This window comes from Oncorhynchus clarkii, chromosome 2 (genome assembly GCF_045791955.1).
Source record: "Oncorhynchus clarkii lewisi isolate Uvic-CL-2024 chromosome 2, UVic_Ocla_1.0, whole genome shotgun sequence".
NCBI lineage: Eukaryota > Metazoa > Chordata > Actinopteri > Salmoniformes > Salmonidae > Oncorhynchus > Oncorhynchus clarkii.
The window spans coordinates 48,481,557-48,508,723 of NC_092148.1; the positions used below are offsets into that span (position 1 = coordinate 48,481,557).

At 41.5% G+C, this 27,167-nt stretch overlaps 1 protein-coding gene across 2 annotated transcripts in view; it reads left to right on the forward strand.

Moving 5' to 3' along the window:
• LOC139368699 (zinc finger protein 609a) overlaps positions 1-27,167 on the forward strand; it is a 177,604-nt gene that overhangs the window by 41,250 nt on the left and 109,187 nt on the right. The gene's annotated exons all lie outside the window — the stretch shown is intronic.

Consider the following 27,167-nt stretch of genomic DNA (forward strand, 5'->3'; position numbering starts at 1 on the left):
CTTTTCCAACTACAACAGTCATTTGCAACATTAACAATGTCTACACTATATTTCTGATCATTTTGATGTTATTTTCATTGACAATAAAATTGCTTTTCTTTCAAAAACAAGGACATTTTAAGTGACTTTTGAACGGTAGTGTATGTTTTTTGTGGGCTATGGGTTGAGAAAAAAATGCTCCCTAATGCCCTGTGTGACAACAGCCAATGCCAAAATCTACTAGCATTTGGCTGGTGGCTAGAATTAATTTCCCTGCCCTACTTTCAGGTATTTTGTCTGTATAATTTAGTGCGAGTCATCAGACTAGTTGTTGTGGCCAAGGAGCTTTCACTCAGATGGAACCAGATTTCAGCTGCTTTGCAGTGTTGATGTCCTTTCTCCCAGAGATGTGCAAGCATCCCCTGGACTGGACACAATCTGGCAAGCACATATTTTTGAGAAGATCATTACTTTTGCAATAAAAAGGCCATGAACATTCCATGTCCTGGTCCAAAAGGCGGGAAATAAATAGGCTGCCAGGGTAGATTCCTTTGTTCATATCATAACAATACCTGAACCAAAGTCACTCAAAGGATCTCATAAGCATAGGTCTAGGTCATGTTTTTACCCAAGCCTTAATTTGTTTGTGTGTGTTAAGTTTTTCCTACTTGTGGGCTAGCACTTGAAGTTAATAAAATATTTTTATCTTGAAATGCTTTCTTTGTTTTTTTTTAAGCACTTCCTCATTGCTTTAGCACATGGTCACAGTCACACGGGTTCACGTGAATTCTTAAGAGATGGGTTGGTCAAAGGGCTCTACAGACATCATGCCGTCGATCGACGTGGGTGCATGGGCGGAATCAGATTTTTTGGGGGAGCAGTGCGTGCTTTTGTCGACGTTGTCATTGCGTTCCGCCTTGTAGTATATCCACTAAGGGGTTTGAGGTGTCAGATTAGCTTACCAAGCATGAGGGTTCGAGGCACTCTGACTGTAGCTAGTGACGACATTTGAACTTTTGGATCCAATATTGCTCACCTTTTGTTTGCAAATACTAGCTAGCTAGCTAGCTACATGTCTGGCTAGTATGGTGTTCTATGCTTTTCAATGCTACTTTGTAATTATTTAACTAGCTGCAGAAGCAAACATGTCTCTTGCTAATTGGAAGACTTCGAACTGCACTTAGTACTCAGGAGGAGAAATAAAAACAATGGCGTGTCCACTAAACATTACAAGAGGGATGAGCTTGCCAAAAAGGCTGGCTGGCTTCGACCCGATCGGTTTTTGGTATCCTTGGAATTATCAGTTTTGTGCAGATACTGTTGATGGAACACATATTCAGATCGGATCTCCTTCAAACTCTTGCAGGGAGTACTACAATTACACAGGCCTTTTCTCAATGGGACTGGTGGCAGTTTGCGACGCAAAGTAGCGCTTCACTATGATCGATGTGGGCGCATATGGTTAGGAGGAAGATGCGGAACATCTTTTCGCGCAGCAAGTTCGGCTACCAAGGCTGAAGTGCTTGCCGGGGACCAAAACACAGAGCCCATATAAGGAGTACCATAATGACAGTCTCTTCATCCTTGTGGTGTTTTAGTTTGTGATTTTTTAAAAATTTTTACATCTCACAACTAATCTACATGTCCATGTACAATCTTGTATTGTGTAGTGGCCTTTCAACATTTCAATGAGGACCTTCCTGCAATGGTACATGGGTGAGAATAACTGTCTAGCTGTAGACAATAAGGGCATACCCCCAAGACAACAATCTCATGTACAAAGCAGTGCAAGTTTACTGAGTGACTGATTTAAGAACAGAAATATTTTCTGCCACAAGTACAAATAACCAGACAGAAATGTGCAGACCTTTTGCGAGAACCCCCCCCCCCCCCCAAGTAAATTACTTACCACCCTAACATGCGAATAAGAACAAAAGCAATTAAAGATAACATGTTTTCCAACATCTGAACAACACCAGTTTTTTGGGGTGAGACGGAGGGCTCTGAGACAGAGATGATGGGTCCTTGGGGCTCATTATGGTATCTGGGCTGTCCACAATGCCATCGCCCTCAAATACCTGAAGTGAAGTATTTCAACTTGTTTTTAACTTGAAACTATTATTCAAGATAAACTGGTATCTATGTTGATTAATCACAGATCACAATTCTACATTAAAGAGGGGAAGGGGATATGCCTGTAATTTGTCTGTGTTCTCAAATTAACATGGCCTTTTTCTAAAGTTGTAGTAACTCCAATTTGTTTTGTTTGATTTGAACCCATTTTGCAGCTTATCATAATGGCCTCTGCAAAGACCCTTCAAAATATTGACGCTCACAGAGCAGAACAGGGATCTTGAACGGTCTCATCTACACTGAAATAGTTGCATGTTGCGTTTATATTTTTGTTCAAAGATATTTGAGGTACAGTTCATATAAGGAAATCAGTCAATTTAAATTAATTCATTAGGCCCTAATCTATATATTTCACATGACTGGGAATACATATATGCATATGTTGTTCACAGATGCCAAAAAAAGTAGGGGTGTGGATTAGAAACCCACCATTTGTCTCATTCGGCGAGACCCATCTCCTTCACATAGAGTTGATCAGGCTGTTGATTGTGTCTTGTGGAATGTTGTCCCACTCCTCTTCAATAGCTGTGCGAATTGACGGGATATTGATGGGAACTGGAACACGCTGTCGTACCCGTCGATCCAGAGCATCCCAAACATGCTCAATGGGTGACATGTCTGGTGAGGAAGAAAGCCATGGAAGAAGTGGGACATTTTCAGCTTCCAGGAATTGTGTACAGATCCTTGTGAATTGGGGCTGTGCATTTTCATGCTGAAACATGAGGTGATGGTGGTGGATGAATGGCATGACAATGGGCCTCAGGATCTCATCATGGTATCTTTGTGCATTCAAATTGCCATCGATAAAATGCAATTGTGTTTGTGGTCTGTAGCTTATGCCTGCCCATACCGTAACCCCATCCCCACCATGGGGCACTCTGTTCACAACGGTGACATCAGCAAACTGCTCGCCCACATGATGCCATACACGCTGTCTGGCATCTGCCCGGTACAGTTGAAACCCGGATTAATCCGTGAAGAGCACACTTATCCAGCGTGCCAGTGGGCATTGAAGGTGAGTATTTGCCCACTGAAGTCGGTTTCGACGCCGAACTGCAGTCTAGACACTGGTGAGGACAACGAGCAACCAGATGTGCAAACCCACAGTTTCATCAGCTGTCCAGGTTGCTGGTCTCAGGCGGTCCCGCAGGTGAAGAAGCCGGATCTGGAAGTCATGTGCTGGGGTGGTAACACACGGTCATGCTGTTTTTGAGGCCAGTTGGACATACTGCCAAATTCTCTAAAACGATGTTGGAGGCGGCTTATGTTGGAGAAATTAGTATTCAATTCTCTGGCAACAGCTCTCGTGGAATTTCCTGTAGTTAGCATGCCAATTGCACGCTCCCTCAACTTGAGGTGGCCTTGTGGGGTGTGACAAAATTGCACATTTTAGTGTTTTTTATTGTCCCCAGCACAAAGTGCACCACTTGTAACCAACACTTTACTTTGCGTTTTATATTTAATAAACCATGGCTAATGATGAATAGCAAGTTACAGTAAATTCCAACATTTCTACTCCATACTAGTCACTTGTTTGCATTTCTTTGGAAGCCCGCTTGTCCCTCAACAGCCTTGCCAAGCATCTTAGAAAGCTTTCAGCACTGACCTTTTTTTCTCTTGCATTTTGTGAAAGCAGCTCATGCTGGGATAATGTGGTGTTGGGAAGGCCGAGACCGCTGTGATTTTTTTCAACTACTCTGGGGAGACGTGAAAGACCAGGAGGCCTTTGAACAGGACTGCCTCTTGCACTGAGGCCTAATGCACCCTGTGCTGTGTGCCCCTGGTTGACATGTGTGGCTAATGTCAAGAGTTACTCCTGTTATTGGATCCATTCTTCTCTTGACGTGGCAATCTTGACTGGCAGCCTACCAGTCTTGCCTATGACTGTGTATGTGGACAATTTTATTGGAATTTCTGAATCTAAAATCATTTTGCACCTTAACCCATTCATGTCTATAACGGAAATGTATAATTTCCTTTAGTACAATTTTGAGCTTACTGATGGACAAATGTGAAGATAATGTTTTAATCGGCCAAAGCGTTTGTCTACAATGTGAGTTTTTGATATTGTACTATCTGTGTCTTTGGACACAGGTTTACTGTGTTTTTTATTTTTTATTTACATATCATGAATCAAGTCCTCTAAATACATGTTCAAACGATCAGATCTTAATACATTTTGTTTATAGATTGTCCAGAACAATATATACAGTGCTTTCATTATTAAATATTCAGACCCATTGACCTTTTCCACATTGTTACATTACAGCCTTATTCTAAAATGGATTCAATAATTTTACAATATATTCAGCAATCTGCAGACAATAACCCATAATGATGAAGTGAAAATATGTTTTTAGACATTTTAGCAAATTTGTAACAAATAAAAAACAGAAATACCTTATTTATATAAGTATTCAGACCCATTGCTATGAGACTCGAAATTGAGCTCCGGTGCATCCTGTTTCCATTGATCATCCTTGATGTTTCTACAAATTGATTGGAGTCCACGTGGTGAATTAAATTGAGTGGACATGATTTGGAAAGGCACACAAATGTCTATGTAAGGTCCCACAGTTGACATTGCATGTCCGAGCAAAGATTTGTGTCGAGGCACAGATCTGGGTAGGGGACCCAAAAAATGTCTGCAGCATTCAAGGTCCCCAACAACACAGTGGCTTACATCATTCTTAAATGGAAGAAGTTTGGAACCATCAAAACACTTTCTAGAGCTGGCCGCCCTGACAAACTCAGCAAATGGGGGAGAAGGCCCTTGGTTAGGGAGGTGACCAAGAACCCGATGGTCACTCTGACAAAGCGCCAGTGTTCCTCTGTGGAGATAGGAGAACCTTCCAAAATGACAACCATCTCTGCAGTACCTCACTAATCAGGCCTTTATGGTAGAGTGGCCAGGCGGAAGCCACTCCTCAGTAAAAGGCACATGACAGCCCGCTTGGAGTTTGTTTTAAGACTCTCAAACCATGAGAAACCAGATTCTATGGTCTGATGAAACCAAGATTGAACTCTTTGCACTGAATTCCAAACTTCACGTCTGGAGGAACACTAGCACCATCCCTACGGTAAAGCATGGTGGTGGCAGCATCATTCTGAGGGGATGTTTTTCAGCGGCAGGGACTGTGAGACTAGTCAGGATTGAGGGAAAGATGAACAGAGTAAAGTAAAACGAGATCATTGATGAAAACCTCCAGAGCGCTCAGGACCTAAGGTTCTCCTTCCAACAGAACAATGACCCTAAGCACACAGCAAAGACAACGCGGGAATGGCTTCGGGACAAGTCTCTGAATGTCCTTGAGTGGCCCAGCCATAGCCCGGACTTGAACACGATCCAACATATCTGGAGAGACTTGAAAATAGCTGTGCAGCAACGCTCCCCATCCAACCTGACAGAGCTTGATCTGCAGAGAACAATGGGAGAAACTCCCAAAAAATACAGGTGCGCCAAGTTTGTAGAGTCGTACCCAAGAACACTCCAGGCTGTTTTTGCTTTGTCATTATGGGGTATTGTGTGTAGATTGATGTGGGGAAAAAACAATTGAATCCATTTTAGAATAAGGCTGTAATGCAACAAAGTGGAAAAAGTGAACGTGTCTGAAATACTTTCCAAATGCACTCTGTATTTACATGACTTGATTTGTGAAATGTGTAAGAAACGAACCCCATGTGTCCATAGACTAAATATCGTACGATACAGCAACGGCTGTAGTTCAAACGATTATGAGTTGCATCATATATTTGAACATGTCAAATAACAATACTTTATGCTTAAACAATGTAATTCTGAAAAGTATTTCAAAATACATATGTCGTGTCTTCACTATCATTAAATTGAAGAAGACTTATAGTTTTTATCAAAGTCTCTGTAATTAGTATTACGCGATCAACTGCTTAATGTAACTGTAATTAACTAGGAAAAATATTCAGATTACAAAGTTATCATTTCCTAAAATAACTTTTCAGATATTTTATCTGATCAATTAGTCTTCGAATTAATGAATTATTTACTTTACCTCACGTGAGTCTCATTCCAAACGTCGTAAAGGTTTGGTTATCTGCACGAACCCAGTCTTCACTAGGAGTCATGCATACATCAATTGTCTTAAATCATTTATTTATTACCAACTAAGTAATTCACAGGAATGCATAAACAAACAAACAAGGTAAATGTGGTTACAAGAAATGATAGGAGAATGTGCCCAAGTGGGCTAAACCGGCATGGCGGCTTGTTAGACAAAAGGGGAAGTGGGGGTCGACTAAGAAGTCACTACAGAGTGATAATTATAACAATTGAAATGCTAATCCTTTGCACATGTACGAGCATTCATTCGGGAACAATTGCAATCAATATATATATATATTTACGCTCAGTGTGTCGTCTTGATCGCTGGTGAAAAGTTTGTTTCTGTTGGAGAGTTTCGTCCTCTCTCTCGATCTTGGTTAGAGGGGTTAGTTCAGAGTTACATTCATTCATTTGTCATAGAATGGATGTTTCGGCGGTTGTCGTTCTTCGAGTTCAATGATACCGAATTCCTAGCTGCAGACTAGTAATTAATATCAAAGACTTGTTCTTATTCTGTCGGTATCGAAAGTCTAAGAGTTTAACCACGTGGTATGGTTCAGAGATTCAGCAATGGTCTACAACCTTTGTCCTCTCCTAATGGAGAAAAACATGGTCTGGTGATAATTTCCCAAAGTTGGGTTTTATTTTCGGAATTGCAGAAAAGGGGCTGTCCCAGGATGCCTGACTCTAACTGGGCTCAGGGGCGGTCCTCTGATTTAGTTCAAATCAAAAGGGAATTGTATTTTCCTTCATTAAACAGTCCAAAATCATATTACACAATTTTACAAACAGTATCATACTCACTCATTCATCTTATACAACAATTAGATGTAAACCTAATATCTGAGGCTATTATATAAACAGCATTATGGTAATGTGGCCACACCGTCTCCCATTAGCTTCCCCAAGTTGTAACAAATGGACCAGTTCGTAGCTGGATTCTTCACCGATCTTTTATACTTTCTCCGGAACATGACATTTGTTCGTACCTCAAGTTCTGTGAGGTGGAAGAAATTCCTTTGTGCTCTATGAAAATGTACTCTGCCTCTTATACTATGTGGCCATGTGGCAGGGTCTTCTCAGGAATTTACGACCTCTCTCTGACCACAGCAGGCTAGTTGAAAGAGGCAAGGGGGAGGCAGGGAGAGGGGGATGGGGCTTGCTATACCCAAAGAGGGCAACGTCATGACACACATGTTTAGGTCATTTTAATAAAAATAATTCTACACATTTTCTCGTCATTATCTATCATACTTCCAGTGTCAATGGTAAAATATCAATGTGGCCTGTGTAGACACTTGTACTAATTATTTTAACACCAAATTTTATACATTTACACCAAACCGAATTTGTTCAGTGGCACATTTTGATATCTGAAAGGGTTACTGATATTCCATTGAGAGTTTCTTTGATGCTTTTGGTTCAGGTTTTTTACATGATTGCCAAGCTATCATTTCAGATTAACTTGTTAGCCTATTTGATGCTTAAATATTAGCAACTTGGCATGCAAAGTAATCCGATTTATCACATTATTGTTATTGGGTGAAACGATGAGGATTGCTAATGCATTAGGCCCAAAATTATTATGTGAATGATGTGAAGTTAAACAATCAGACTTTGCTATCAAATTATTTTACTGATTCTGTTCAAGTTGCTTAGCTATTTACTGCTTATCCGACATGTCACAGTTGTTATAAACTAATGCTCAATTTCAAATGCAGCCTAATTAAATGCAAGTCTAAAACTTTTCACGTACAATTTGAAAAATGGTTTTTGCACAAATTTTTGAGTTCTCACCCTACAAACTATCTTCTCTCATTGAAACAGCTTTTAGAAGAAAATGTAAGGGAACTTGGTACATGCGCACTTATTTTATTGACCTGGCTGATGTTTGGGGTGGTAGTAATGGGCAACCAATTATGGAGCATTGATTGTTTGAGTTTTCTGAAAACATTAACAAAGGATTAAGATAACTATGCTAAACAAAAAAATAAATGCAACATGCAACTATTTCAAAGATTATGCTGAGTTACAGTTCATATAAGAAAATCAGTCAATTGAAATAAATAAATTGGGCCCTAATCAATGGATTTCACATGACTGGGAATACAGATATGCATCTGTTGGTCACATATACCTTGAGAAAAAGGTAGGGGTGTGGATCAGAAAACCAGTCATTTGATGTGACCACCATTTGCCTCACGCAGCAATGCACATCTCCTTTGTATAAAGTTGATCAGGCTGTTGATTGTGGCCTGTGGAATGTTGTCCCACTCCTCTTCAATGGCTGTGTGAAGTTGCTGGATATTGGTGGGAACTGGAACACGCTGGTGTACCCGACGGTCCAGAGCATCCCAAACATGCTCAACGAGTGACATGTCTGGTGAGTATGCAGGCCATGGAAGAACTGGGAAATTTTCAGCTTCCAGGAAATGTGTACAGATCCTTGCGACATGTTATCAACATTTTATCATGGTGTAAGATGGGGTGATGAATGGCACGTCAATGGGCCTCAGGGTCTCGTCATAGTATCTCTGTGCATTCAAATTGTCATCTGTAAAATGTAATTGTTTTCTTTGTCCATAGCTTATGCCTACCCATACCATAACCCCACCACCACCATGGGGCACTCTGTTCACATCGTTGACATCAGCAAACCGCTCGCCCACATGATGCCATACATGTGGGCTGTAGGTGTGAGGCTAGTTGGACGTGCTGGCAAATTCTCTAAAACAAAGTTGGAGGTGGATTATGGTAGAGAAAATAACATTACATTTTCTGGTAACAGCTCTGGTGGACATTCGTGCAGTCAGTATGCCCATTGCGCGCTCCCTCAACTTGAGACATCTGTAGCATTGTGTTGTGTGACTAATCTCCACATTTAAGAGTGGCCTTTTATTGTCCCCATCACAAGGTGCACCTGTGTAATGACCGTGCTGTTTAATCAGCTTTTTGCTATGCCACACCTGTCAGGTGGATGGATTATCTTGGCAAAGGAGAAATACTCACTCACAGGGATGTAAACAAAGGTGTGCACTGAATTTGAGAGAAATAAGCTTCTTGTGTGTATGGAACATTTGTAGGATAATTTATTTCAGCTCATGAAACATGGGACCAACTCTTTTTACACGTTACGTTTATATTCTTGTTCAGTGTGCACAAACACGGTAAACATGTCATTTAATACATCTGTAAAGTAAATGTACTTGTAATGTGTGGTCAACCTTATGACTCTGCGTTGACAATAGATGCGTTTTGAATGACTGGTTATTCACATAAGTCTCCACTTCCGCCCTCTGTCAACAAAAAGTATATTACCCTCTTCATATGTCACTTCAGTTCCATTCCATCACCCTTGTCAAACAAAGTGGATGGTAGTAGCTAGTCAAGTCATATTTCCATGAATTGGTGGAATTCATGATCCTTAGCCAACAGTTGATTTTCTTGAAACCTGATGATGCTAGGTATGTAACTTACTAGCTAATACAAATGTGTGTCCTAGCAACCTAGGTTCATACAACAGACGTCTACAAAACAGTTTAATTGTGTGTTTTTAATAGCAGAGCGTAGGTTTACTTAGCGATCTTAATATTGTTTCCAGAGTTTGATGGAGGAGAAAAGATTTGGGTGCCTTTCAACTTTATTTCTGACATTTATTTTGACAGTTGGATACAATGTTTTGTTGATAGATAATTATAGTTTCAACCTTTATACCTAATGTGTTTCTATTAGGCAATTTTTATTGTTATTATTTTTATATTTTTTGTTGTTGTCAATGACTGTGGGATCAGATTTCTGTTGTACTTAGAGAATAACTGCATTCAGAGCTCATGCTCTCATGCCTCCAAACTGACTTTGTGGGCCTCCGTTGGACCAAAAGGGACGTTTTTAAGCAATGACGAGAAGTGTTTGGAATGGGTCGGTTCAGCAGGGAGGCTTGCTGGGTTAATGAGTGCCGTATGCTCTCAGACATGGGCCTGTATGTTCTCCTGTGCCATTTGGTCATGGAAAGACTGGCTTGGACGAGGCTGGGTATGCAGGCAGCTGGCTCTCATTTTCATGTCTTGCACGTCTGGAAACCACCCATTGTTACATGATCAGGCGTGTAAAGCATTATAGCAGGGATCGGGGTTGGAGAGCGTATGAATATCGCTGGTGGTAGATTAATATTCATGGTAGGGTTTTTTTTGGTTTGGGGAAAAGTGTACAAATTTAGATAAACTTCAATAAAGCCACCACCTGGAAGGCAACTTGACTTCAGGGTATTTTTGAGTGGGGAATTGCCAAATAAATCATTGTGGTTGCAATTACAGTATACTAGCCAAGTCATAATCCAACGTGATTAGAACTGGGTGGTTTTCGTTGTCAAGGATGTCATTTCTTGGCCGTTTGGAATGTTTGACTTCACTGTTCAACGGGGTATTTGTGGACATTTCTTTCAGTTTATTCATTAAGGCTGGCAACTTCACCATTGTGACAACATCCTTGTCAGTTTATCCCTTGTCCTTGTCATCAGGCACTGGAAAATCATTGCACAGGACTAAGTTCACAGCATGATTTCAACACCTGCTGATGGTTGACTTTAGCTTGCATCAATAACATGCAATCAAGACAAGGAGGCAGTTTTGTGCTGATTTTAAATGCCAGAAATTCCACGAGAAACCACTTCTGAACTTAACTCTCTCTCCTGGGTGTGACTTAAATACTAAGCTTTCCCAGTGTGAGCCAGCCAAGAGGAGCTGTGCTCTATGCTGTTCCTGCAGCAACAGCTGGTGTGCGGGGGATGGGCCCTAGTTATTAAAGGTGATTTATTGAATTACGGTCTTTTGGAAATCAGTGGCGGCCTAAACTGGTCCTTTAGGACCGAGGCATGCTGCACTTGACTTCATTTAAGTGTTTAATTGCTTAATAATGTTTGCAAGCAAAACAAAACCAAGCCTAGTGATTTAGAGAGCTGGGGTTAAAGTGAACTGAAGTGTGAGCTGCAGACCAGTAGATTTACAGTGGAGGAAGCCAGGCTAACAGGATCTATGGGAAGCCCGTCTCTCTGTCTGCCTCCTGCACTCCTAATCGTGTGTATCGGAGTGTAAAGCGCACCTCTCATGTTGACTGACTGTCTTAATTCCCCCCGACAACTGCCGCTTGTTCTTTATATATAACCAATTACTGGAATCTCTCACTTAGGCCTAACTGACAGATCTTTGCTCTGAATCCGTTTGGCAAAATCCCGTGTTTAGCAATAGGTCTGGCTGGACGGTCGTGGAGTGAATATGTTAGAGAAACGTAGACCCTAGCAGTGTTTCTCCTCAGCACCGGCCCTTGGCTAAACAGCCGGTGACAAACTTATTTTAAGCTGGCTACTTTTTCCACCTCAAATTAACTGCTACTTTTTATTTAAAAGTTTCAATTCGCTATTCAGAAAATGTTCAGTTCGCTAATCATCCCATGTTGAGTAAGTGGTAACAATGTGTCAAAATACACTTAGCCTGAATGATTGTTTTCTGGCACATTAATTTATTTTCTTTTGCGTGTTTCCTATAGCCAGCCACAGAGGTGTGACGCGGCGCTTAGGCTGTTTACTGTGCTTTGATTGACAGCCGAACAGCAAGTGTTTTGTAAAAGGTGTCAAATTGACTGTATCCCTTTGCAATTCATAAGTCATACAACAGACTTATATGTCCATGGTATCGCACCGGGACAAGTATTTAAACCAAAGATCCCGTTTGTATTTTCCTAGAATATGAAGTCCAAATCAGGACTTGCCAGACAGTGACGTGCGAGTGACTCGTCAGGGAGCTTTTGGGCAATTATCTGCAGATAAATTATGAAATCATTCAATGAAGATTGTGAAACCACACTGCAGGAACAATAGATAGACAATTCTGCTCCAAATATGATAATTTTAAATTAATTTATGTAAAATCAGTAACATAGCTATAATATTTGACCTTTTCTATTTATTTATTTATTTATTTATTAAATACATCATTTGAAGAACAAACATTGTGGTAATTCATATTTTGCTGTAAAACTGTAAATAAGACACACAGAAGACTTAATGTTTACTGTTAAAGGTTTGATGTTCTCCACATATAAAATAGTCCTGATCATATAGGCCTAGACATTATCCAAAATAACTAACACACTGAATTCATACATTTTCGATAACTTAAATTGTCAAATCATGTCATTCTACACAATACTAGGGATGGGCACGATTATTCGAATATGCACATGGACGTTAATATTCAATTACTTAGGAGAGTATTCATTTTTGAGAATGGGGGGGAAAAAGGCTTTATCAAAACATGTTTTATTTTTTAATATTTTAATATTGCTACATAGCCTACAATGATGGACCATTTACATTTGAAATGTTAAAGACACACCAGTAGCTTACACACATTTCACAAGTGTAGCTTGTTGTTGTCGGTCAATCAAAGCAGCGCTAGAGGCTCTATGTTTAGCAAGTGAATTGAGAGATTTCTAATGAATGCAATAAAAATGACAGAATTAATTCGGCTAAATGATGAGTGGAATACAATGATCAACCATCAGGTAAACTGTTGTTTCATATCAATGGAGTTGTTGTAGACAAGGACACCTCAAACTAGCCTCATTTAGCATTGCTACGTTAGCTAGCAAGCTGGCTAACTTAGCTACCTACTGCAGCTAGCTAGCTTCTTTACAATGATGTGAGGCAGTCAAGACCGGCAATAACAGATGATATGATAGACAAACCTGTGCGCCTGGCCCCTACTACCATACCCCGTTCAAAGGCACTTCAATCTTTTGTCGTGCACATTCACCCTCTGAATGGAACATGTACACAATCCATGTCTCAATTGTCTCGAGGCTTAAAAATCCTTCTTGAACCTGTCTCCTCCCCTTCACTTACACTGATTTGAAGTGGATTTAACAACTGACATCAATACGATATCATAGCCTTAACCCTGATCAGTCTATGTGATGGAAAGAGCAGGTGTTCCTAATGTTTTGGACACTTAGTGTATTTCGATTATCCGGATATCCCAAAAAATAGAATGATAAATAATTTGAATAGTGAAATAATTTCAAATACCCATCCCTACACAATACCACAACAGTAAACTCGATAAAGTATTAAATGATTTCGCTGTGTATTTCGGATGGAATCAAGGAATTAGAATGTACCAGATAGACCCAAAATAGAGCTTGTTTGGCAAAAATAAAATTGGAGCCCGGAAAGGCCTCGCTACTTTTTCTATTTGGCTGGCTACTCTATGTAGTTAAGGAAAATACTTCCCTAGTCTTAAGTTTATGACTGAAGGTAAGTTGTTGAACATTGACCCCGGGTCTATTAATAACTGTTGTCTTAGGAGTGCATTGAACTCCCCAGCACATCCATGACACATCCTTCATAGCTGTCGTGCCTTGATTAACCTAGGTTGGTGTAGGGCAATTCCACGGTAACACAATGACGCTGCGATTTCACTTTAGAAGTATGCCAAACAAAAATCATTGATTGCAAAGTTAAACAAACCATTCAACTCTATGCATGTACTGTTTTAACAATTTCCCCTGAAAATGTTAAACACCTTTAATCGAAGAACAATGCAGTGTGCAGATGTAAGGTTTGGTAACAGAATGACAGTAAAATCTCCCTCAGTTTATATGACCATGTTTTCCCAAAACTCTGTTAAATATCTACTCTGAATTAAGATTAAAAGATGTCTGCAGAAAGAATGGTTTGTCCACTATTATATGACATGGTGATGTGGATTAACACCCGGTAACAGAATGATAACAGGATGTCATAATGGGTCCCTGATCTGTACTATACAGAAATGCATAATTATAAATGTCATTCTCTTCATGGTGATGTATCCTAAATAGGTACACAAAGGTAGAAAAAATGAATATCCTTCTTTGCATGTTTGGGTATTATTCTGCCCACTGGCTATTATTCTAATGCGCTCCGGCCCCAAACAAGACCGAGTTTGGTTGGTCCAGACCGGACGAAATCTGTACCAATCATAGGCGTCTATGTTGTACAAGTTTGGAGATCACAGTACAGCACAACACAGAGTACAGTACAGCACTGTAGAGTATAGTTCAGTACAGTAAATTATACTGTACTCTAGTGTGCTCTACTGTACTGTTCTAAACTCTACTCTGTACAGTATTAAACTGAACTATACTCTACTTTCCTTTACTGTACTGTGCTGTCCAAACTTTTGAAACAGACGTCTATGATTGGTTCAGATTTGGACTGACCAAATTTGAACTACTTTTCAATGTCCATGGAAGTCCGGTGTTGGCCGGTGCTCAGTGGGCTGGTTACAGTAAATGGAAAGGGAGGGGTGCTCATGGGTAGGTGTCATTAAACCGGGAGAGGTGACATTTAACTGTAGAGAGATAAGAGAGAGCAAGAGGAAGGGGTTGTCCAGACTCTTTTCACGCTCTTCCTTTCACCATCCACGGGACAGAAAGAGAAATAAAACAGAATGAGCTGAACATAACAGTATGCCAGTGGAAGGGAGGAAAGTAGCAGGTGATCCAACTGGTTTGTGATAGTCCTATTTGTAGCCAATTCAGCTGCAGTCGTTCTGTTAAATTTTTTGGGGGGTCATTGTGTTCCGATTTGGTAGCAGAATGACATGTTTTAATCACTTAATAAATCATAAACCAAATGTATCAGTAAACACTAACTTATTTATTGGTAGGTCTATATTTACTTGTTACTAATGTGAACTTACATTATCCTCCCTCATTTAGAGACAGAAATGAGAACATATCTTAAAGATTAGTGTTTTCACAAGACCAGAATTTTGACTTCGATACCAGGTTTTGTATCAAAAAACTGTATCATCACGATACTCGTTAATAGTGAATTGATGTTAGTTTCAGCTGTAAGCTAGCAAAGAATTTAGCCAACAAAGCTGGACGCTACCGGTATCTTCTTGCATTGTAAATTGTAGCCTGTATGGACATTGTTTCACAAACAGTAATTAACCGTTTCAATATATCTACATGTCGTGTCATATTATCAAGTGTGTTAACTCCTGTGCAGCATGAGTGGGGAGCTAAACATGATACAGCCCAGACTCGCAGTGCAGGCTAGCAGTGAGCATGTGGAGCAGGCACGGTGCGCTCCGTGGGACATTGACTGCGCTGGTAGACAGACTTGATCCGTGAGTCATATTTGACAGAACTACCGAAAGTAACACAACTTCTAGTACCAAACCGTTTTTTCATGTTCAAGTATCGACGATGTACAAGTTTTGATATACCGTGCAACACTATTAAACATGTGGGTTTTTGTTAACAGAATGACGAGACAGTAGGCAATATTTATTTAACTTACAGAAGGCAAATCATTTCTGCAAAACTAATTATACAGTGTTCTTTACTTCAACGTTATTGTGTTTTGATGATTTTTGAATAGTCTATATGTGCCTTTGTAGTGTTCAGAGTTCACACCCTTTTGACTTTTCCACATTTTTTTATGTTACACCCCTATTCTAAAATGGATTAAATAAATAAAATATCCTCAGCATTCTACACACAATACCCCATAAGGACAAAGTGAAAACAGGTTTTTCGAAAATGTTGCTAATTTATAAAAAACATACCGTATCTACGTAAGTATTCAAACCATTTGCTATGAGATTCGAAATTGAGATCGGGGGCATCCTGTTTCCATTGATCATCCTTGGAGTCCACCAGTGGTAAATTCAATTGATTGGACATGATTTGGAAAGGCACACATCTGTCTATATAAGGTCCCATAGTTGACAGTGCATGTCAGAGAAAAAAAACAAGCCATGAGGTCGAAGGAATTGTCCGTAGAGCTCAGAGACAGGATTGTGTCGAGGCACAGATCTGGGGAAGGGTACCAAAGCATTTCTGCAGCATTAAAGGTCGCCAAGAACACAGTGGCCTCCATCATTCTTAAATGGAAGAAGTTTGGAACCGACAAGACCAAACTGAGGAATCGGGGGAGAAGGGCCTTGGTCAGAGAGGTGACCAAGAACCTGATGGTCAATCTGACAGAGCTCTAGAGTTCCTCTGTTGAGAACCATCTCTGCAGCACTCCACCAATCAGGCCTTTATGGTAGAATGGCCAGGCGGAAGCCACTCCTCAGTAAAAGGCACATGACAGCTCACGCAGTTTGCCAAAAGGCACCTAAAGACTAGAGAAACAAGATTCTCTGGTCTGATGAAACCAAGATTGAAGTCTTTGTCCTGATTGCCAAGTGTCACATCTGGAGAAAACATGGCACCATCCCTACGGTGAAGCATGGTGGTGGCAGCATCATACTGTGGGGATGTTTTTCAGTAGCAGGGACTGGGAGGCTAGTCAGGATCGAGGCAAAGTTGAACGGTGCAAAGTACAGAGATCCTTGATGAAAACCTAATCCAGAGCGCTCAGGTCCTCAGACTAGGGGTGAAGGTTCACCTTCCAACAGGACAACAACCCTAAGCACACAGCCAAGACAACGCGGGAGTGGCTTCGAGTGGGGTGTCCTCGGGTGGCAGTGGGGTGTCCTCGGGTGGGGCTGCCAGAGCCCGAAAATCTCTGGAGAGACCTGAAAATAGCTGTGCAGCAATGCTCCCCATTCAAACCGACAGCGCTTGAAAGAATCTGCAGAGAAGAATGGGAGAAAGTCCCTAAATACGCATGTGCCAAGCTTGTAGTGCCATACCCAAGAAGACTGAATGCTTTAATCGCTGCCAAACATGCTTCAACGAAGTAGTGAGTAAAGGGTCTGAATACTTCTTTAATATTTGTTTTTTATTTTTTAATACATTTGGAAACATTTCTTAAAACCTGTTTTTGCTTTGTCATTGTGGGATGATGTGTGTAAAAACAATTTAATCCATTTTAGAATAAGGCTGATTACTTTCCGAAGGCACCGTATATACAGTACCAGTCAAAAGTTTCGACACACCTACTCATTACAGGGTTTATCTTTCTTTTTACTATTTTCTACATTGAAGAATAATAGTGATGACATCGAAACTGTAAAGATAGCCCTATTTGGTAAAACACCAAGTCCATATTATGGCAAGAACAGCTCAAATAAGCAAAGAGAAATAACCGTCCATCATAACTTTTAAGACATGAAGGTCAGTCAATCCGGAAAATGTCAAGAACTTTGAAAGTTTCTTCAAGTGCAGTCACAAAAACCATCAAGCGCTATGATGAAACTGGCTCTCATGAGAACCGTCACAGGAATGGAAGACCCAGAGTTACCTCTGCTGCAGAGGATGATTTCATTAGAGTTAACTGCACCTCAGATTGCAGCCCAAATAAATGCTTCACAGAGTAACAGTAACAGACACATCTCAACATCAACTGTTCAGAGGAGACTGCGTGAATCAGGCCTTCATGGTCGATTTGCTGCAAAGAAACTACTACTAAAGGACACAAAAAATAAGATCAGATTGTTTGGGCCAAGGAAAATGATCAATGGACATTAGACCGGTGGAAATCTCTCCTTTGGTCTGATCAGTCCAAATTAGAGATTTTTGGTTTCAATCACTGTGTCTTTGTGAGACGCAGAGTAGGTGAACGGATGATCTCGGCATGTGTGATTCCCACCGTGAAGCAGGAGGTGTGGTGGTGCTGGTGACACTGTCCGTGATTTATTTAGAATTCAAGGCACACTTAACCAGCATGGCTACCACAGCATTCTGCAGCGATTTGCCATCCCATCTGGTTTGCACTTAGTCCCACTATCATTTCTTTTTCAACAGGACAATGACCCAACACACCTCCCAAGAAGGAGAGTGATGGAGTGCTGCATCAGATGACCTGGCCTCCACAATCACCCAAACTCAATGCAATTGAGATGGTTTGGGATGAATTGGACTGCAGAGTGAAGTAAAAGCAGCCAACAAGCAACAAGTGCTCCGCATATATGGGAACTCCTTTAAGACTGTTGGAAAAGCATTCCAGGTGACGCTGGTTGAGAGAATGCCAAGAGTGTGCAAAGCTGTCATCAAGGCAAAGGGTGGATATTTGAAGAATCTCAAATATAAAATCTATTTAGATTTTTTCAACATTTTCTTTTGGTTACCGCATCATTATTTGTTATTGTTTCATTGTTTTGATGTCTTCACTATTATTCTACAATGTAGAAAATAGTACATTTTGTGTGTGTGTGTGTGTGTGTGTGTGTAAATAATTAGGGGTTAGGGGCTCCCGGTCAAAGCCGCATCAATCGAACTGCAGGCTATAGTGGCGCATCAGCACTGTGCCACTCGGGAGGCCCCTCTTATAGGCTACTTTTTAAGATTTTTTTTTTTCTGCTAGATGTTTTCTTAGTGCTTTCCCATATGTTTGACCAGAGATCAAAGCCTTTCCTTTGGTTGAATGGTTGAATAATATATGCCTTATTTCTCTAGAATATAGACTATTTGCTTTCATTTTACACCAAATTTGATTTGCTCCTATTAACTACAGATGTTGGTGCTCATGGGGCTTTTCACATGGAAATGCCCTGTACAGTCCAATGCCTTTGGAAACCCTCACATGGGAGGTACGAAAGTCATAGTTGAGAGGGGGCCTGTTAAGAAAAGCAGCATTTTTTAAATAAATAAAAAAATAAAAATGTTTTACCCCCTTTTCTCCCCAAATTCGTGGTATCCAATTGTTTAGTAGCTACTATCTTGTCTCATCGCTACAACTCCCGTACGGGCTCGGGAGAGCCAAGCCGCACTGCTTCTTAACACTACTACTAAAGGACACCAAAAATAAGAAGAGATTGTTTGGACCAAGGAAAATGATCAATGGACATTAGACCGGAAGCCAGCCGCACCAATGTGTCAGAGGAAACACCGTGCACATGGCAACCTCCCGGTCGCGGCCGGTTTCGACAGAGCCTCGGCGCGAACCCAGAGCCTCTGATGGCACAGCTGGTGCTGCAGTACAGCACCCTTAACCACTGCGCCACCTGGGAGGCCCTAAGAAACGCAGCATTAACGAACCCCTAATCTCATCAGAGGAATTTGCCTCTTAAATATTAAAGTACTTTGGTCATTCCCTGCATGCCTGGGAAACTAGGGAGTTTGCCCCGGCCAAATGTAATGGATAGGCTAATGCACTGTTTAGATAAAGAGAAGAGGGATCTTTATCTTAATGATTTCCGAACTGCCATAAAAAAAATTGCATAGCACTCTAGTCCTCAATTTGTTTGTAATTTAACTATCTCACGATATAAGGTTTACAGCAGCAACATATTTGCATATGTATCAATGCATATTTTACAATTGTCTTAACTCTCCATGGCAGCACTGCGAGTTTAATAGCACGGTCTCTATGGGAAGCAGCCACTTCATTCCCCATTAGCAGTATCTTATTTTTATTGAGTTGTAACAATATGCCACTTTTGCACAATCCAATCATTCTGTACATCCATTGGCACAGTTTGACTACCTGAAACTTGCACGATGCAATTTCAGTGCTAAGAAAGGGGATGGTTAGGCCTGTTATTTTAAATAATAGTTTCCTTTAACTTACTTGTAATTCTGCTAACAATAAATGTAAACTATACTAATATTAAGTCAGGCAGACAAAAAAAAACTACAGAACATTGTATAATTAGAGATGGCTTAAATGTGTGTTATAATTTATTTTAGATTTTTTTGGGGTCACATACTGACTGTTAGAACTGAAGGCTCCATAGATGAGGAATTGAAAAACTGTATGGTTGAAAGAGATGGGGCAAAGGGTGTGGCTCACAAGTCTTGCTGCACATCTGACTGACTTACTGCAAATGGAGAAATTATGTGACTAAACTCAACAAAAAGATGAAGAAACTGTATTATGAAGCCAAGATCAATGATATAAAGAATGATGGAAAAAAACGTGAGTACTTTAAATTACATTGTAGGCAGAAAGACATTCACTTCCATTTCTATTGAATCAGATGGCTTATTCGTCACAAAACTATTTGACGTTGGCAATTATTTTAATGGTTACTTTAATGGTTACTTCATTGGCAAAGTGGGCAAACTTCATCATGCATTAAAAAAATAAAATATAAAGAAAAGCAATGTCAGTTTGAATTTTGTAAAGTTAGTGTGGGAGAGGTGGAGCAATTATTGTTATCGATCAATAATGACAAACTGCCTGGCATTGACAATTTAGATGGAAAGATACTGAGGTTCATAGCTGACTCTATGGCCAATCCTCTATGTCATATCTTTAGTTTGAGTCTCGAAGGTGTTTGTCTTCAGGCCTGGAGGGAAGCCAAAGTAATTCTGCTACCCAAGTGTGGTAAAGCGGCCTTTACTGGTTCTAACAGTAGACCTATAAGCTTGCTGCCAGCTCTTAGCAAACTGTAGGAAAAGATGTGTAAACAAATTAACAACATACTTTCAGCATGCTTATAGAGAAAAGCAATTAACTGGTACTGCACTGACACAAGTGACTGATGATTGGTTAAAAGAAATTGATAGTAATAAGATTTTGGGAGCTGTACTGTTAGATTTCAGTGCAGCCTTTGATATTATTGACCATAACCTAAGGTTGATAAAAAAAAGTATGTGTTATGGCTTTTCAACTTCCGACAGAAGTTATATTTTTTATGGAAGCTTCTCTAATGTCAAACATGTAAAGTGTGACGTACCGCAAGGCAGCTCTCTAGGCCCTCTTTTCTATTTGTACCAATGACCTGCTACTGGCATTAAACAAAACATGTGTGTCCATGTATGCTGATGATATTCACAATTGTAGTCAACATACAAACAGCACTGACACACACACACTAACCCCACCAGACAAGCCACCAGGGGTCTTTTCACAGTCCCCAGTTCCAGAACAAATTCAAGGAAACATACAGTATTATACAGAGCCAAGAGTGCATGGAACTCCCATCTTATAAAGGGCAAGTGAACAGCAAGTGTTCAAGTTTTTAAATGTATGGCAATTGTAAAGTCTAACTGTCTGTCATTTATTTTTTCGTTATGTGTCCGACCCCAGTAAAACTAGCTGTCACTAGTGGGGATCCTAAAAAATCAAATACACCGGATAGGTGCAAGGAAATGTGTTGTTTTACATGGTCAGCCATTGTAGTACAGTGCCCCTGGAGCAAATTAGGGTTAAGTGCCTTGCTCGAGGGCACATCGATTTTTCATGTTATCAGCTCGGGTATTCAAACCAGCAACCTTTTCGGTTACTGACCCAAAACTCAAACATGGAAGAAGAATTATACCTGAACATGTGAGGGGTAAAATAAAATTGTAAGGCCACTTATCTCACCACTCTTTGGCCTACATCTGAAGCTTTGCAGTGGTAGCTGTGTGGTTGAAAGCTAGTGTCAGGAACGTTCTACTCTGTGCTGTAACATTTTATTTCAACTGACAAATTAGCCTGCGTAATAAATCTGGTGATACAACTGGTGCAGAAATGCAGCCCTGTCTCGGCTAGCTGCACGTTCGGACTTAATTGTAATCAACGCTGCTCGAGTCAAGTCTCGGAGACTAGTAAAACATGACACACTTGATTGCATTGTGCTTCAGAGATCCCAGAAGTGTCACTAGGCTACTGATAAGTTGCACAGTGGGACTCTCCGCTGTAGTGTAATGATCAATGGAGCTGTTGGAGGCTGTCTGAACTCACAGGAGAAAATGGCCCACTGTCCTTGAGGTTGAGGATTGTCTCCGTGTCCACCTGGACCCTTCTGGTCACTGGGTTGATACGGGGACATTTTAGTGATCTCTAATGGAGCCTCCGACACATACTCCATAGCTGCACTTCACACTTCTGGGGGTTATCAATCTGGCAACTTGTCAGGTCTGTGAAGGTGGGGGACCTCTGTTTGGCCAGAGGCATCGGCAGTGCATGGTTTCTGGGCCGTGTGTAAATGGCCTGGAAATGATCTGTGACATGGTGGCTGGGGCGGCACGCGCTCCCTCTGTGAACCTATTACCCAGAGGAGCTCTCATTCCCCTGCCTGCCAAATAGTTTTTTCTCTCTCTCCACTCTTCTTTGGATTCAGCCACCGATCATGGAGTGAAATCTGATGCAGCCAGACTGCCCTGCTTTATTCATATGTATGTGCCATAGGAATGGAGATGAAAGCAATAGGAAATGTTTCACTTCTGCTTCTGCCGTGGCTTATCTGGAAGCACAAAGGGTATTGTCAAAGTGTTTCTCTGTGGAGACTTCACACAATGTGCGGCGACTGGAGCAGAGTGGTCCAGCTGAACTAAAAAGCCACAACCAGAAAATAGAGGCTCGTACTTATATGTTTAGGGCTGACCGATTTCAACACCGTCTTAGACATGGCACCCAAACAGCACGCATGAGGGACTGAGTACCTTTTAAGTCCTGCACTCTCTGAGGTGGCTGAAGCCACCCTTCTGACATTTAGCTGAGATGGAGCTTGGCTGACCTCCCTGGGTACTGATGATTCCCATCACCTGGAGGCTGGCCGGGACATTTCTATTTTAGTCAGCAGCTCAAGCACACAATCCAATTACACGGGCCAGCCTCGGTGTGGATCCCTGCACGGAATACCTGTCCCTCACCAGCGGGCCCACTGAAATGACTCATTAGCCAGGTCCTGCACATGTAATTGAAGTCCTTATTGAGTTGTTATTCCTCAGTGTTAAAAAATGTATCTTTGGGCTAAAGGTGCCAGCCACAGAGGTGAAAGCTCTCTGATCCAGGGGCTGTGTTATCAAGACCGGGTCAGTTTTTATCCACCCTCTATCGTGCCGGCTTTCATCACCACTGGCATGTTTTGAAATTGGTATCAAAAATTGAATTTTTCATTCACCTGTTGCCATGGATACGCTGTGCAAACGGGGGGGTTTTGCGGAGCGTTATTGAAATGACAAATTGCAGTTGGAACCCACTCTCCAACCCTGAGGGAAATGGTTTGCTGCTCTTTTATTCAGGAAATATTGATTAAATGAGAGATGTTTGAGAATGGTGAAAACAGGATGTTGTGGATGGATTGGAAAATTATATACTGGAACATTGCCTTTTCAGATTTTTCCTTTAATCCCTCAGTACTTAACTACACTACAGTGGGAGGAAATGCACACTGGCTCAGTAAATTCAAACCCATTATTAAGATATGAAAACACTTGAGGTGAAAAAGCTTTAGGCCAAGATGGTAGGCTCTACAAAATAATTGGCGAAATGAGGTCATGCGAAGTGACAGATTCCTTTTGGCAGGTAGGGATAATCTTTGTGTTTTAACCCCAGGAGATTGATTTGATGAGCGACTCTCATCCGATTGGACAGTATTTAACCTGGCGTGGGATGTTAAAACAGCTTACAGTGCTTTACTGGTAAGGGCAACGCGGTAAGTCGAGTACACACTGGGTTTCCAGCCCCCTCTCAACCCTACCAGACGGGACAACCCCGTGCCCTCTTCCTCAGTGAGTATCCTCTCGTGGGTGATGGTACTAATGTGGCTTCTGATGGTGGCCACTGTCTGTAAAGGGCTGAATGTGAAACCGGTGAGTTATGAGCCTGGCAGATGAAGCCCGGCGGACATTGGGGATCCGCATGTCCCTGTTAATGAGAGCTGAATAATGCAGGCAGGCGAGGCTCCCAGGTCGGGGCGGCAGCAGCAAGCTGCCGAGCACGCTCAGCTAGCAAGCCCGTCAATAGCCGAGCAATCAATGCCTGCCTAGTGCAGAGCTGACTGAGAGCTGAACAGAGCAGGTTCCGGGTCTGCAAAAGCAATAGGTCCGTCTGTATCGCTCATTGTGTCATCTTTGAGCAAAGGCTCGATAAATCCACCCCCGGCCTGTCACATTGGAGAGGCTCTATCTTCTAGTGATCTCTGTACACTAGCTTTAACGAGTGAAACAAAAAGGAAGATGAAAACCAGAGCGGCTCTTTCATCTGATGCAACGCACCTAATCTAACCAAGGGGAAGTGCTTCTGCCTGCACTGCATTTCTTCTCTTCCCCCCACCCATCACCTCCCGCCCGAACCTCTTCAGAGAACTCTCTGTGATTCACACAGAGCCTGTCACTTTCTTTCTGCGCCAGCAGGCTTTGAGACCCATTCTTTATTAGAGATCCTCATTTACTCTGCAGGGAAGGGGGAATTAAAAATGAAAGGCGGCACTGTGCAGATGGAGGCAGAGCTCTCCACAATCAGGTCAGAGGTTCTCTTATGTAATCTCGTGCCCTTGTTTTCCTCCTCGCTCTCTTTTTTTTCTTTTTTGTCATCCGCCGTGTTGGATGTTTCCTCCCCCACGTTGAAAGCACCAAAGAGGGCCCTGACAGAACCGCGGTTGGAATCGATCTGATCCCTCAGTCTTTCATCGCGCTGTGAGAGGCGTCCCTGCCCTGTGCCTGCTTCATTTTCCCTTCACGTTTCTCATCAGCAGAGGCGTCCGTTACAAATGCCTGTATTAATCAGGCCCTTGTAGTGCGGCAGGAGGGGCTGGCTTGTCTGCCCAGATTCACTGGTGCCTCTCCACCCTGCGCACTCCCAAGGCTCACTGGCATGTGGCAGGGAAAGCAAAATTTGTTTAGAGATGTTATTTACAGCCGCTGGAAGGGCACCAGTTGCAGCAGAACGAGCCACCAGGGTTTATGTGTGACTGACTGGAGGGGAGAGGACAACCTTTTCTGGGGCTAACAGTAGAGCACTGCAGAGCCAGGAGAGTACACTCAGTACACAGTGTGCCGGAGCTAGCTAGGCTAACCATCGAGCAGGGAAGCAATCGCAGCAACTGCGTCTCTCTATTTATTTAATGGGAGCCTTGCTTTTGCCACATCAAGATGTTTACTGGAATAATACTTTCCATGGAGGTGCTGCGAAATCGAAACAGGAATGATCTCTCTGAATAGGGACGTATTAAACAAGGAATATGTTTGATGTGGAATGAAACGCGTGTGCGCCATATGCTTGTGAAAACTCTTGAGCATAGCCCAATTTTAATGTTTGCACCAGCGCACATGAACATGGACCTTGTAGTGAAATAGAGATGGCATGTTCATGGAGCGTTAGAAGCCAACCCTCTCCACACTGCTGTAGTCAACAGTCTATCTCCAAGCAGTCACCAGTCCTCTGACAGTTGAGTAAAGAGTATTCCTTCCCCCCCCTTTCTATTGCCAAGAACAACATCTGTCTGTCAGATTTTCACCTCATATCCTGAATCTTAGTCTTCTGGGAAACCGTGGGAGTAGTCTACTAAGTTGCTATGGTATTGGACTTGACTTCAGATAGTTCAGGACTAGTATGAAGCCATTATCTCAAATTGAAAGAGCATTTCCAGCAGAATGATAGCCTGTGGAATTCTAAGCCCTTGGAAACGATGGCGCATTAGAGTTCTGTGACGGCAAGCTGTGTCTCGCCTTTAACATGACCCCGTGGTTTTGAAATGGCTAACTGTTGCTGCTCACAATCCCCAACGGAGAGAGAAGTGGCGAGAGCGAGAGAATCGCTTGGAACAGTTTGCCCCCGTGTCTGTCAATCAGGATCTTCCCATGTTGCCACAGTAATGACCGCAAATACAAAACGTAATGGATTGGGTGGGGAAATTCGAGGTATCTGGCAAGGGATGAAAAATGTATATTATTTAAGACACCCCCCTCAACCCCCATGTACACAATAATAGGAATGCTTTCAGGTGACTGTTCGGGAAAGGGCTTGGTCTTTATGAATGTTGATTAACTAGCCTTGTTTTATCAAATCTGAGGTAGTAGCCTCTAAGCCAGACCGAGTAAGTGCCAAATAAAATATCACTATTTAATTGAGTTTAATATATCTTAATTTACCATTTGGGTCACTTCAAAAGTGATAAAATAAGCTTTGTTTACAAATTGCAGGTCAGATTTCTCCAGAAAATTATGACAATGTTTCTCAGACACATTCTATCAATAGAATCTGTTCTGATCCATCCACGACTATAGCAACACATCAACAATACAATTAAGCCTATCTATATCCCTCTGATTATAAATAACTAATTATAAATTAGAGTTGGGATACAGAATACAAGTGTAATTTATCTGACAAATGCGTGTGGTAACGGTTCGTATATTGTCTCTGTCTACACCTTTTTGAAATGTAATCTGTGATAAAACCCACAGAGAAGTAGTCAGTCTGTTAGCTGATGATTCGTAGCAGGGCATTTTTGAAAACACCGGTGGGTTTGGAACAAAGTTACTTTGCATTTTACTGCTCGGACTCTAAATGAGCGTTTATAATACAGCAGCCTACATGCTTGTTGTAACTAGAAAACTGCTTGATATGAATTGAGAACTCTCAGGTCTTTTTTATTTTTTAATCATTTTTTTACCTTTATTAGTAGGCAAGTCAGTTAAGAACAAATTCTTATTTTCAATGACTGCCTAGGAACAGTGGGTTAAACTGCCTGGTCAGGGGCAGAACGACAGATTTGTACCTTGTCAGCTCGGGGATTCAAACTTACAACCTTTCGGTTACTAGTCCAACGCTCTAACCACTAGGCTACCCTGCCTAGACTCTAGAGCATGTTATGAAGTCTTGCCTGGGTTTGTTTTGTTGACTCGACAAAAAATATATATAAAATGTAAACTAAATGACCAAACTGACTGTTACTGAGTCTGGCTTTAATGGGCTTACAAGGGGTTTGTTTGATAGTGGAGTGATAAGAAAATGTATGTTTGCTTTGATGTAGCCTAGGCCTTTTCCCCATTATTGGCCTAGGCTAGTCCTTTCTGGAAAGAAGATTTTAGGAAACTGATTTGGTCAGTTTTAAGCCTAACAAACACAATTTGTTTTATACTCCACTGAACTATACTCTACTTTACTTTTGCTGTACTCTACTGTGCTTAAGTGTACTGTACCATCATATTGTGGAAAATAGACATCTTTATGATTTGGTCCTGTCACCAATCATAGACATCTATGTTTGGGTCAAATCAAGGCCGGACCGGATCAAAAATCTACGTGATGTTGAAATTGGGCTGGATCGGCCCTCAAAAAACAATTTCTGTGGACGTTGAAATCAAGGCCAGGGGGGGCTGA